The sequence below is a fragment of the Anarrhichthys ocellatus genome, unplaced genomic scaffold (assembly GCF_004355925.1).
Source record: "Anarrhichthys ocellatus isolate YVR2014 unplaced genomic scaffold, GSC_Weel_1.0 scaffold11, whole genome shotgun sequence".
Lineage (NCBI taxonomy): Eukaryota > Metazoa > Chordata > Actinopteri > Perciformes > Anarhichadidae > Anarrhichthys > Anarrhichthys ocellatus.
The window spans coordinates 1,409,623-1,424,497 of NW_022280041.1; the positions used below are offsets into that span (position 1 = coordinate 1,409,623).

At 43.5% G+C, this 14,875-nt stretch overlaps 1 protein-coding gene across 5 annotated transcripts in view; it reads left to right on the plus strand.

The window, feature by feature from the left end:
- htr2cl1 (5-hydroxytryptamine (serotonin) receptor 2C, G protein-coupled-like 1) overlaps positions 1-14,875 on the plus strand; it is a 92,705-nt gene that overhangs the window by 23,334 nt on the left and 54,496 nt on the right. Inside the window, exon 2 of one of the 5 annotated variants that reach the window (XM_031850630.1) lies at positions 4,620-4,720. The exons of the other annotated variants lie outside the window; for them this stretch is intronic. The gene's annotated coding sequence lies outside the window, so the exon portion shown is untranslated. The remainder of the gene's footprint in view (positions 1-4,619; positions 4,721-14,875) is intronic. 5 annotated transcript variants of the gene reach the window in all.

Here is a 14,875-nt window from a genome sequence, read left to right on the forward strand (position 1 = left end):
CCCCCCCCCCCCCCCCCCCCCCCCTCCTTATGACCGTCTAATTCTTCATGGCTGCAGTGCCCTTTGAATGTTATTTTATATTACAGTGCTCATAAGGGCTGTATTTATTCACCCTGATGGCCATCAGGTCTGGTCTGCCACTTGTTTTGGTTCTGTGTGCTCTATGAACCAGGTTATTAGTCTAATTAGATTCATGTGGAACATAAATTCAAAACGATGAGCTCCTCTGGTGTGGAAAGTGTTCGGTGGTGATGTTAATTACGTCATTTGTAGTTAAAGTAAAAGTTTTTAGGACTGAAAGGGAACCGTTTTTTTTAAAATCTTTGCTGTCAATCCAGCATCATCTTGAAGTGCAACTCCTGAGCTGCCTCTGTGATCAAAGGCTGAACAAATAACGCTGCTTCGTCTGTGCGTGTCAGAGACATGTTATTCTTCACTGGTAACCGGATCAATTAGTTATTCTTGAACATGCACACATATCCACAGAACACACTCGACCACGGATGCAGCAAAGAGAATTCAAGTGAGAATTCAAAACACGAGATGATTTCTTCAGGCTACCAAACACTCACTCACACACACACACACACACACACACACAAAGAGGTCATCTCAGCTACACCTCACAGCCTCCACCCACTCACACAAACAAAACACACACCTACATGCAGCTCTTACCAGTCACAGCGTTCAATTGGGTTTTCGGAGAAGCCCATAAGGCATGCTGGTTCTCGCACCCTTTCAGCGTCTTTCCGCACTTTTGCACCAAATACCGACACCAGTTTGCTGAAATGGACTTCTTTAGATGCAGAGACAAGGTGTCAAGGAGATGACGGACACTTTTCAGACCTGCTGACTCAGATCAGTGAAGGACTGTGGTTCTCTGGATCACCACAATCAGACTGGCACCATAGATATACTTGAAGGTTCTTGAAAGGTCCCTGGAAGACAGGCAGACTTCTGCCAATATGTATTCACATCTTAGGGGTGACTCGGTGTGTGTGTGTGTAAAGTCGATGGGTTTTTTGAAATGCCTGAATTAAGGTCCATGGTTAACACAAGGTAAAGAGATTTGAATGTTTTGTTCTAGGATACAAAATGCTTTAGTAAATGAGACCTAAATGAGATTACAAAAGGTCATCACACGTCAGAACCACGGTTCTTAAAAAAAATACCTTGATTTCCATCAAATCACAGACACACACACACACACACACACATACACACACACACACACACACACACACACATACACACACACACACACACACACACATCAGCACTGACTCAGTTGTTCCCGGCGCAATTCGAGAACTACATAAATCTAGAAGAGGAAACTTGTGCTCTGACGCAGCTTTTAATATAATTGCAAATTACTGCAGGGATGCCACACCAGCCCGGAGGTGGAGAATGACTCACTCACGTCGTAATAGCGTGTTGCTATTAGCCTTCTGACCCTGAAGGTCCGGTGGGAGAATTGTCTCTTACACACCCACACACACACACACACACACACACACACACACCGTCTTTAGTTTTCTATTCATATATTCAAAACTGCTTGTTTGCTTTCATGCGCTGATGTTGCCCCGAAGGCCTGATTGTGCCGTTCTGTTCGGGGAGCCTCTCCGCTCTGTGCAGTTGCTGCACATAGACAGTTGTGCACAGCTAAAGTTTACATTAAATGATATGTGTCTGTGTATCCTCTAACATGTGTCAAATCTAATGAAGGTTGGCCAAAAGTCTATAGATGTGCCAGTTTTTTTCGAAACTTGAAGTGGGAATGAAAAGGATGAGGTCAATTTAAACACCACAGAATATCAAAAGATTATCTTTTTGTTTTATCATAATTTCTATAAGTATGGTTCAAAATAATGATATGTTAGTACAAACAAGGATCGACATCGATGCTTTGAATGCAGCGTGAAAGACAGAAGGACACTGTTGTATCTTTATGCTGCTGCTGCATAATTACAGTCTAGCAGCGGCAGCAACACCCACAGTTGTGCTCCCTAAGCGCTGCTGGATTCATCATCCACCTCCGCTAAAGGTTAGCGAGATGCTACCGAAACCTGCAGTCAAAGATTCTCGGGTCCCTCCGATGGAACAGCATGTGCAATATATGCTCATAGAGACAGAGGCTCGATGGGAGTCAGAGTTTCACCGGAATAATCCACTCTCCTGGGGACTTTATATAAAAACCTACGCGGGACGCGAACAGACGGGACAAAAGTGTAAACTTGTTGTGAAATAAATTGTAAATGCACAAGACAAAATGGCAAATATGTCACCAGCTGAAAATAGTTTGTGTTGCTTTTCAAACTGCCAGGATTTTCTCTTAAAGAGCAATAGCAAGCAGGTGAATGGCAGAAAACTGAAACTTTCTTATATAAACATTCAGCGGAGGTGTTTATTTATTAAAGAAAAGTGTGTTTTTGATGCGGATTGTTTGTCAGGTATAATGTTTACCATGACCCCCGTTCTATTTTAGCATGTAAGCATGCTAATATCGCTAATTGCCACTTAACACAAAGTCTTCTTCTTCAATGTATTTGGTCTTAAACCAAATAAAAATGTTGACCAAATGATAGTGCCGGATGAAAAGTTAGAAAATCTGCAAAGTTGTTATAATTCAGAGATTAGTGGAAACTTTAACCTGCTGGTGGCACTAGCTGAAAAGTCAGAGGATCACCAAAGTCAGTAGGAGTCATCTTCTGGGGACCATGAATGTGAGCACAACAGTTCCTGGCAATCCATCTTATAGTTGAGATACTTCTGGACCAAAGCGGTGGACTGAACAACCGGCTGACATCGCCATCCGTCATTGGAGACTTTGACAACAACAAATATTTGGCAGCTGATCGGACGCCTCGGTACGAACCCCTAAATATCCCTCATTTAAATAATTCGGTCCTAAAATTTGTGAAGTGCCAAATCCAGAGTGATTGTCCTGCTGCCATTTGAGTCATAATGAGCCAGTGGCTGAGTGGCTGGGAGACGGGGTGAAAGGAAACGCTAGTGCACTTGCTCTGAATCATTGTGGTTCGGACACTAACAACACCGGATGGAAATGCATCGATCAGTGATGAAACAGTTGGCAGCTCTTGCTATTCTGATCATTAAAAGTAGGCATGGAGCTCACTGGCTGAGCTGTGGGAGTGTTGAAGAGTTGGACACAAGTACTCTTTGTTGGCAGTGGCAGTTGGTTGTTATGCAAATGAAGTGTTCAGAGCTTCTATTCTTTTTGGGGGATACAACTCTTTTGAGGCTTCTACAATCCTATGATCCACGGGAATGTTGTACTTCTTTTCTATTTATCCATTCGGCATCTTTATTTTGACTAAACTTGCAGCGTTTTCAGAACTACTCTGATTGGCCCAGGAGACATTGCAGATCTAACTTTTTGAGATAGAAAAGACTTCTCCGCCCTTTGTTTAGGATGCAGAATTATTATTTTTTTACGCAGTTACAAACGCTGACTCAGACTCCCCCGCCCACACGATCTGCGTCTGGAGCAGAACATTGGCGGGCCGACTCTGCAGGAAAGGTGTCTCCGATGTTTGAGTCATCTGGTGGAAGGAGAAGCCGGGAGGGCAAAGGGGCGACTGCCAGACGAGCGGCAGAAAGAGAGCGGGAATAAGCGAGTTTGTGAATGAGAGACTGATGCTCTGATTGGACGACGGGTACGGCGTTACGTTCGTGTCTCAATTGCATGCATTTTAATTTGTTGAGGAATTATTACAACGCAAAACAAACAAAATATAATTCACTCTCTTGTGGAAAATCTTTCTTCAAAATTTCCCATTGTGCACTCGAAATTTAGATGAAAAGATAACCGATGTGGATATGAAGACAGAGAGACGCTATAGGCTCTGTAACATCTTCTGCACTTGAGTAATATGTTCCATGTCAAACATATTAATACCCCGTCAGTCATTGGAGAAGGTCCACTGTGTATCTCCTCCTGCTCGGTTAGTCTCTCGACCAATTATGAGCAAGGAGTGCAAGGTGTTTACCGGTAGGCCCTTGGAGGAAATGCATCAACTGTAGGGAGCAACATGTTCGCTGTTGCATCGTTTAATTGAGAGACCTGTAGAGACCTGTCAATCAATGTGTAGCCCCGCCCTAAAGCATCCCCTGCTTTATGGTCTGTTTGACTCTAAATGGACCATAATGTATTAAATGAACATCATGCTGTGTTGAAGAAGACTTGAAACTAAAGATTGAGACCATAAACTCATGTTTACAATGTTTACTGAGGTAATAAATCAAGAGAGAAGTAGAGTCATTTTCTCATAGACTTCTATACAACCAGAGGAGTCGCCCCCTGGTGGACACTAGTACAAAGTTAAGGAACTTCCACGTTGACTTTGCTTTTCAGGACTGTTGTTTGTCGTCTGCTTTGTACTGTATGTCTAATACAAACAAAGCCAGTTAAAGCATCTGCTGTGTGTGTAAGAAAGGAACATTTAGAATTTTACCTTTGGGGTTTAATTATCAGGATCTTGGCCGTTACAGGTGGAACATGAGGACCATTAAAAGTTACGTTTTAACCAAGGTGCTCTGTCCTTGGCTGTCACAATAAAGTAAACGTTTCCTTTTCTTCTCCCTCCAATTAGTCTGAAAGTGGTCATGGAGGACGTGGAGGGATGTGAAACTCTCTCTCTGTCACAGGTTGTTCATGGGAAACTGGTACACGGCTGGTGGTCGTGGGAAGAGGGTGAGTTTGTATTTATGTTTGTATTTTGTGAGTAGTAGTGGATGCATGAATATGGAGGTTAAAGAACAGTTTTGACCACAGATGCGTCAACATAATCCAGTTTCATTGACAAATGTGCATTATTGGTTCGCATCCATAATTGGAAATATAGTGTCATATGCAAACCTTAAAAGTCCTATTTAGATATTTTACATCTTTTAAATCAAATACTAAAAAAACCTAAAAACATGTATCACTCTTGACATAAAGTTTTTGTTGTTCGTCATTGATTATTAAAACAAATATAAGTTTAAGCCAATTTTTAATTTTACGTCTTTATTGAATTTGGGGAGGATTACGGGTTAGAAAAAACCCTAAATATCTGCAGGATGATCTCAAAATGTATGCATTAAAGATAATTTATACAGTGAATCCAGTTAATTAATATCAGGTAAATTCAGGGTTACCGTCTGCAATTAGCAAAATCTGTACTGGGTAAGGGGCAGGGAATGGTCGAAAGGCAATACAGGTCCTCCTGGCTCAACACAGCATGCTCAGTATTTTTTTAAAGTGACACCCAAAGGAGCACTGGCTCACACCCCGGGGCATGCGGCTCATTAAAGGGTGTACGAGGAGCCATTGTCACAGGCCTTATTAAAAAAACAAGTACGGTGTAACTCTTGTCGCCTCATTTTTTTTAATCATAAAAGTTGAAGCCCGGTGGAGAGAGCCCTGATTAGTCTACATGCACTAATTTAAAGTTCAGGGAGTGGGGGGGTGGGGGATCCAAAAGACTGAGTCACAGGGGAAAATGCCACAGTGGAGCAGTGGAGTTAAAAACGCAATGCAGAGAGAATTTACATCCGTTTTTAAGGACGGTTTCTCTCCGTAACCGATCACCCTCATTGGGATCATTTGGGTTCTGTGATGAATTGTTCTGTGATGAATTGACAGGACCAGAGCCGTATACAGCATCTCTACGTCACTCCTCCGCAGTCCAAATATGGTCCACTGCGCACTTCATAGCTTTAAGTGCAATCAGACAGTACTTACTAGATTCTATACTAGTTTCTAATTCATACTCGTTGGTTCCACCATGGACTACATCAATCATAGCTGTTAGCGTGTTTCTGGTGTAAACCACATAGTTTGTCGTGTGTACTTGATGTGCATCAGCCACTTTTGGTTTGCATTACGTAGTTTCTAATGTGCAGGGTGTTGGGCGGGTCAAGATGCTGACCATGAACCACAATGTCACCACTTTGCATCTGTTTCCCATCTCTCTTCTTTCAGCTATTTATTAAAAGCATAAAATGCTCAAAAGAAAAACTATTTTTAAAAAAGAATGATGCTGTGCGGAGGAATAAGAGAGGTTGAAAGAATTTAATTTCAGTTGAGCAAGTTGTACCTTGAACGATGCGAGACACCAAGCGCAATCAGTGAAACAGTCTGTGGAAGTCACTGATGAGCCCCGTGTAGAGGCGTGTTCGAGGCCTCCTCATTGTGCATGCTGTGTGTGTTTGTGAGTACCACACAGCGCCTGCAATGTGGAGGCTGAGACACGCAGAGACGTCTCGCACACACCTGTCACATGCCCGCTTCGACTCTCAAGGACAAGCCACACAAAGAAAGTGACAGAAGCTGTTTCATGCACACACTTTTCCAAGGTTTCTTTTTAACATTCTGGTGCATAATCACATCTTTTTTCCGTATGTAGAAGTCTTCAAACACCTACAGGAACTCTGCTCAACAACAACTGCTTCACAGGACTTTCCCCACAGTTTCCCCCTCCACCCGTATTCTATATAGAAGTGGGTGGTCTCAGTGACGGAGCTGCTCCTCCGGGGGCCAACACAGAAAAGTGGAGCTCTCTGTGCTTATTATCTACTGCAGCACTGCAGCGGCGCCATGGAGCTCTGGCAGCATAATGACCCTTGAAAGATTCCAGTTTAGTGCTACACAGATGACAAGCTATACAAAGGTTCTGCTGTGGTTAATGAACAATAGAAAAGCATCACGCCCCCAATGTTGCGACCAATTTGGTGCCTGCTCCACTGGGTTGTTAATACTAATCACCAACAATCTCCCTTTAAGAGATTCTCAAACATTTTGCACAATGTTTCCTCTCCCAATTAGCGCTACGGCTAACGTAGCTTTTTGTTTCACCCCGTCATCTCCCTTCCCACTTTGTCTAATTTTACCTCGACAGTGTCTCCACGTCTGTCACTCTTAGTTCCACTTGCTCGGCCAGCCCTGCCCGTTCAATCAGGTGCATGCTAATTAGCTTAGAGGTGGGCTAGCCAATCCCGCAGGGAGGGCCGCTGGGTAATTAGCTCGTGGCTAATAGGCGTAGCAATGGCACCAGGGGGGAAGGAAGAGCGGAGACCTGCAGTCGGGCGCCTGACAGTTGTTTGTCTCTGGCGGGGGGGTGGGGGGGTTGCTCTCGATGTTGTCAGAGTGTACAAGAGGAAACATTAAAGATGGAGGAGGGTAGAAGAGGAAAAGAGCTGGAAGGAAGGAGAGAAAAGCAGTTCAAAGAACCGTTTATGTAAAGATCAACAAGTTACTGTATTTCTAGCTTGCTTGTTCTATTTAAATACATGAATGTATGATCTGTCATTTAGTCCACTTATGTCAATGAGGCTGAATAGCAAACACCTCTCTGTGTAATTCAACAGCAGAAGAAACTACATTGTCCAAAAGGCATTAGAGCGCGTTCGTTTTAGCTACGTACTTAATGAACTGGCAATCGAGTGTAAGAACACTTTAGTGCAGGGATGCAGCTAATAACCAATGTTGCAATGATCTCTAACAGTAGAGCGAGCTCAGGGGAGTTCAGAGGAACATATCAGATAGTGTTGTGCTCCAGTGGGGCTCCTCAGAAGCACCGGGGCTTCACCTGAAAGCTTTACCTGCTGGGAGTTGCTGGTTTAAAACTCTCAGGAAAAAGAGGAACCTGACATGCTGGATGCATGTGGTCGGTCGGTTTTATTCCGCCATTCACATTTACGGGAAAAGACAAACTTCCCGACAGTAAAAGCCTTTTTTACCCAACGTTTTCTGCCGAGTGGAGGGATCGACTCGCTCCATCTGAGAAGCGTTAAGTCCTCCCATGAATCAGCCAGCAGCAACGGATGCGAAACATTTGTTTCGGACGTATTGCAAAGGGAATGTGGGAGGGAAAACGTATTACATGCTCGTTGGTACGGGCATGTAGGATGGTGGAGTAGGAAGCAGCTGTCTTTGAACAAGCCCATCTAGAGAGGGAGAGGAAGAGCTAATGATTCTGTATCTATCGGAAGCAAAACAGGGAACGTACTCTGCATTAGGACTGATATATTGAGGGATGACGGAGAAGAACGGTGGGTCTGTCTGTCTGTTTCTACAGATGGTTAGTCTCATATCAGAGGTTGATGCATTCTACATAAATATCCCGTATGTTCTTTGGAGAGGAGGTTGATTTTTTTGGGCACGGATATCATACGAGCAGATTTAATCTACCTGCCATTTATTTAAATAAATTCTGGCGGCACATAGTTTGAAAACATGCCAGAGCCTGATCCGGTACCTCGTCCATTTCATCTTGTTTTGCCTGACACTTTTCAAATGCATTTTCATGTTTCTTCTTTGAGTAGAGAGAGGGAGGAAGAGATAACGAGAGAGATGAAAACTGAAAAACGTCATTTCAGCTTGGGGCAAGTCCAAACTTGGCCTCATGTGAGGAGGACACACACACACACACACACACACACACACACTCCCGTCGCCCACACATACTGTACACGCATCAGACAAATAGATATGGAAACACACGTGAAAACTTGCCTTTGTTTTCCAACAGAGAAAAACACATTCGCACACGGCCAAATTATTCATTTATTCAGAGAAGGCTGACTCAGGGTGCGGAAATACTCCCACTACCGGTCCAGCCCACGCTCCATTTAACACATCTGAGTGAGTTAGCGGGTCGAGTAAATGGACAGCGCGGCCACCTTTTAAACAGACTGTGGACAATGATTCACAGAGGGAGGATGCACCACATTACACAGGAGTCCAAAAGCTATTCGACTTCATTAGAACCGCATCCTGGGCAGGTCGCGCATCTTGTCGGCTCTTGTTGCTTAACTGCGTTTTTCAAATTATGACTGTTGTTTCAAGGTGCCGGTGTGCTTTAGCTGAAGAGCAGAACGGTATCGGAATCTCCAGTAACGGGCTCAAATCGACTGATAGTGAAGTCAGATTGTTTGTTGTTGAATTTGTAAATAAAACGCCATAATGTCTGAATTAATTACTATTGACCTAAAATCCAAACCATCATAATCTTGTACACGCATACAGTACAATATATATATATATATATATATATATATATATATATATACATTTTATTAATTTCTAATGGCACCTTTTGGTATTTGTATTGAAAGTTTTTCTGTTATGTTGTGTTTTGAGTAAAATTATCTTCATTTGGGGGCTTTTCCAAGTAAATATTTGTGATTGTTTGCCATCATATCCGCATATATTCCCCTTAATGTCTCCATGGCACCAATACACACAAACCTGCGCCTTCAACATTTTGTCAAAGAACCAGATATTTTCGAACACGGCTGTTCAACGTTTGTATCGATGATTCAATCAAAAGTGTTTCGTGTCCATCCACGCCGTAGATGGGAGTCGTGTTACATTATGCCTTTAAGGAGAGACTGTAGGAAAGTGTGCACCATTATACACATTTGTATGAATATCACGTCTCGCCCTTCTCTATAATGGCGGGCTTTCCACTCCACCTTCGAGTAGGGCTATTACAAACAGCTATAAACACTTTTGCCTTTAGCAACTTGCTCAAGGGCACATCAATCTGCTGACTGCTGAGCAAGAAGAAGATGTTGTGCACTATCTGAACTCCTGACTCTGATTTCTAAATAATAAGTAAAATCGTATTTCTGCAGAGCAGTTGCGTGTTTCCCATTGTCTTCCAATCAATTTCATTGCAGCCAGATTCTTGCAGTTCTTCCACATAGTTTCAGCATTCATGCATTTCACATTGGCAAGAGATCAGTGTACATTCCCATGTTCATGACCTGGAAGCTCAGCTCTCAGTAGCTTCTGAATTCCTTGTTTTGTCTCATTTTTCCTTCAGTTTTCACCTCAATGCTACAAAATGCAGAATAAACTTTTCAGTTGATAGTATTACTTTATAACGTATGCTGGTAAGTTGATATTTTTGGACTTAAAACACTGAGTTTTCTTTGTGGGCCCGCAGGGAAATTAAAACCCAAGCCTGTCTGTGTGTGTTCAAGGCTGCGAAGCACCACGACGACGGAACAGATCGGCCCAAAACATTTCCCATACTCTCACCCTTGGCCCTTCATCTTGACCTCGATGTTTTGTTTGCGGAGGATGTGGAAGAGGGAAGTATAATGACGGGTACGGGCGAGGAAGAGGGCAGGCTCTATCGATCTGGTTCTTTAGAAACTAGTGAGGTGAAAGTCAAAGTAAGAGACGGGAGAGGAGACGATTCCTAAACCCCTTTTTGTCGTCCCTGATGTCGTCCTTCGAATGTAATTTATTAGTTCTTTCGACCTACCTTCTATCACACGTAATTTCTAGGGGGGGAATTGGGTTCACTTGGCTCTGACCTGGTTCGGTTCAGCCAAATCTATTTTGGGTCCAGATCCAAGCTGGTATATCCTGGATTTGTTAAACTCTTAGTGTAACAAATCTCTCTAATCTTTCACCTCGTCTCCTTTTGTCAGCAAACACCAACGCATGAATCATCAGGTGTCATTCAGAGCATTAATACAGGAGAAAACAACTGTTATATGTAAAGGTTTAGTGGAGTAATGTCTAGTGAAGTCGCTCTCCCTTTTCCTTGCTTTGTTGACATGTGTGTGCATGTTAGTGCACGTGAGCGTGCCCCAACTGGGTAGCTCACGAGCGCCCATCCTCTGGTTCCCCCTCACCGTTAGCTCTGTCAGCACTGTGCAAGGTCTCTGCTCGCTGATGTGTTCTAGTGGGTTTTCGGTTTATGGCACCAAGTAATAACTGCAAAACCTTAGTTTGTTAATCTGACCCCGTGACTCCCGGCTGTCTCCTGTCACTGCTAACAACTGAACACAGCATGTCCTGGTCCCGTAATGCAAAGTGACACAAGGGAGGAAACATGTTTTTGTGAATCATTCGCCGTCACCTTCTCTCTCACACACACACACACACACACACACACACACACACACACACACACTCCCTGTGTTGAGTGTTAAATTGGTATGCAGGACCAGTAAGCCCGACAGCGTTATTACGCCTTCGGTCTATTAATGCATGTTATCTCTCTCGTTCTCTTTATTTTTTTAATCATTTTTCCGTCTCGTCTTTCTGTTGTGGACATCATTTTCTGGATCTCCTTTCCGTGTGTTTGCATATTTGCTTTAATCTCTCTGTGTGTGTGGCTTCTGTTTCGGTCCTCCTGTCTCCCTCTTGTCTCCTTCTTAGCCTCTCATTAGATTTGAAAAACCCTAATGAAAAACAAACAGGATGGAAAACACCTCCTCCAGCCCTCTCTTCCTTCACCCTCCCATCCTTTTATTTTCCTGCCTCTTCCTCCTACGCCCATCTCACCTCTTCAGCTGCTCTGTCCTCTTTCTCTCACCAGATCCACCATTTGGGGAAGAGGAGAGAGAAAAAAATAGAAAGGCACAAAACAAAAAAACGAGAGTCTGCAGCACCTGCTCTTACAAAATGGCTGCAGACATAACGATAAAAACAGTCATTTTTGGAAAGCGCAGGTGACATCGAATATCAGGATCTAAAATTGCTGCATTGGAGGAGACAGTTTTTAGGAGAGTGGAGACATCTGTTGAGACAGTTTAGGCGTGAATGAAAAATAATAACCTCTTGGCATAAACACTCTACTTTATTTTTCGCTTATGAACTCTCCTCTCTCGTATCATCTCGCTGTGTCTTTTCCTCCTTTTGCATCATTTCTCCCTTCCTTCCTTCCTTCCTTCCTCTCCTCTTACTCCATCTCTTTTCCCGTCTCTCTGTGGCAATGAATACCAGATCAGTCGGAGACAGACGGTGCGTGGGGTCTCACCGGAGGAGGGATAAAAAAAGAAAAACACTCACAGAGTGCACGCATGCACGGCGACATATGCCCAAGCAAGAAGAAAAAAAACCTCTGTCTCCGAGTGTACAAACACACACACACACACACACACATACATTCTGACAGTGTAATCTTCCTTATCGGTAATCTGCAGCCACCGAGTGAGACTCAAATAGCTTCTTCAAACATTAGTGAAGCCACGAAGGCAATAAATGGAAAAAACACACACACACACATGTTCAAGAAAACACACGCATGGATACTGCCACACACATGGGAAGACACACACTTTGCAGGGGCACTTGTGAAATCCACTGCATTTCCTTTTCATGTTATGTCGCTGCCTTTAATCATGTCTTTTCTTCAGTTTGAGAGCCAAATACCGACGCTCTCGTCGGCTTGATGCAGAAGGCAGCCTTTAGAGTCTTTATGAGACACACCAGGCTCAACTAACTCTAACTGACGAACAGAATACGACAGTCAGAGCAACAAATGTAGTGTTAAGAGCGAGAAGGGACGGGTGGTGGAGGGGTCAAACAAACAGGACTTTCAGCCTGCGGATTGGCTTATTTTTTGTCACCAGTGTAGCATTAAAGCATGTTGGAATTATCAAGCTAGCCAACTAGCCAGCTGCCCACTAGCTAGCATGCTAATCCCACCATGCATTAATGCTACACTCACTCAATGTGTGTGGATGAAGCATTAAGGTGTTCAGTTTTACTCATTCACTCTGGCTCTCTGGGCTTTGTGATGTTACTTTGTACCTTTTACATTTTAAACGTTACTGCAAAACCTCAGTGAGTTTGCGACTTGCCATAAGTCAGTTTCGTTTATGCAGAACTTTGCCCCCTACATCGGCCACATGTGGACAACGGTACACATAAAAATGGCCGCCACTCTGACTCCTGCTATGTTGATTTAAATGGGAATGTCCATCTTACTCCCATTCTGTTTCTATGATTCTGCTCAAGTGGCAAAATATGACGAGAAGGGATGATATCATTGGTAACAATGATCAGACTCCTCTTCCTCTGTCTTCATGTGTCTTTCTCAATCTTTGTCTCTCTCCATGTGTCCTTTCATCTCTCATCGCTTCATGCTGAAAACCTTTCCCCCCTCTGTGGCTTCACTTTGGTTTTGATTAGTTTAAGTCTGTGTGTGTTAGTGCGTAATGTCACTTTGCTCGACATGCCACCAGATGTAAGGTTTACACCTGGTAAAGATGCAGATATTGCCATTGAATAACAACTAAGACATCATAAAAAAACACATGTACAGTTCTAATAGCGGAGATATGGCAGGATGTCCTTTCTTCCTTTTTGTCCCTAGGCAAAATACATCATTAATATCCAACAAGGTTTGTTTAATGCATTTAAAAGCTCCAGAATCTCGTGGTGGAAGGGATCGCTTTTGTGTCTTCAAGGTCAAGAATACACTTTCACTCCCAAAGTCCTGTTTCAAAGGTTGTTGGAAATGAGATCGAGACATGCAGTCTTATTTTGCCTGAATATGGAGGAAACTCATTGAGCGTTTCCCAGTTGATCACTGTTTTTTACGCTTTGTTGGCTCTTTGAGGGCAATGTCCTGGTGGTAAAATTAGAAATGTTTGACTTTAAAGGTTTTTAATGAGAACCTGAACGCACCATGAGTTCGGATCTCTGTGCGGCTGAACGGTTTTATTTGTAGAAGAGGTGAATGTTGGACCTCTGAAGGACCCTCCTTCATGCAACGCGTCCTTTGATGGATTCAGTTTCTGAAAACTCATTTGAAAATTGAATTGGATGCAGAAATTAGTTATCTGTTAGTTTTGACTAAACTGGGGACAGAAAGCGAACCTGTCCGAGAGTATATGAGAGGTTTTGTTGGCTAACAATGTAGCAGAAGATCCCTATATACAATTCAGTGCTTTATGAACCAACATCATTGTCTGAATTCTCCAGACAATGAGCGCCTCAATTCACATATGGGCCCAGTCGGACATCACACAGACTTTGCACTCGTAAGCTGGCGGGGTGAAGTCTGTTGAAGACATTTGTGTTCTCACATACAGCTCCTCCGGTTAATGTCGAAGTAAGAGGGTTCAGGGTTCAGTGTGAAAGGCGCTTTAGACAGCAGCTCATTATGCAATCAGCTCCTGGTACTGATCTATACCCTGATGCTTTGCTCTCCCGGTTGACCTACACTGGAAACTGCACACAGCCCCAACTGTCTATAGCAATTATAGAATTTTCCGTTTTCCTCTAATCTGCCAATCCAATCTATATGCAAAATCCGGCTTTAATTTAATCAGCAGAGCGAGCCTCATTGGTTTCATATAAACAACTCTGTGTGTCATTTTAGTTGTCAGGATTCGTTATCCCTGTGCTGCATTCTGGTGATCATCTAGAATTATCAAAGGCGCCCAAATGGATCAGGTCAAAGAGATCCAAACAGACAGTTCAGATAAAATTTGTTCCTCACGAATGTGTGCTTGATAACTGGAACACAATCAGCTCCGGAGTGCTAAGTTTGAACCTTTCCCCGTCCATGCCAGCATACGTTTTAGCGATTGGCGGATTGCCACGGCATTACTCATGCAAAACTCTGTTTTCGCTCAATCATCGCGGACCTGCAGACGCGGCGAGGAGAAGGATGATGTTTGTGTTGAGGAGGACGTAAAGTTGAAACAAGCCTGCCAATGCGGGGAAACAAAGAGGTGATGCACTGCGGAGTGCACCTGACTTATTAGACAAAATCAAAGAGCTGTTGGTGTTCGCGTGCATGTCTTTCTCACGAGGAACAATGCTTCGGAGAAGAAATACGGCTGAACTCTTTGAAATGAAATGAAACGACGTGATATGAGATTACTGCTGAGGCTGTGCATTGCTGATAAGATGAGACGGAGACGAGTCGGCACATAAAACTCCCCACACATTTCATGCATTACTTGAAATACACCTTTGTGTGTATTATTTACTACGAGATTCTGATACCGTTTCACTTGGAAAGATGAACCTCAGCACAGCTTGCTTGCTCTTTTGGGGGGAAAGCAAGGTGACACGGGGGGGGGGGGGGGGGGGGGGGGGGGGGGG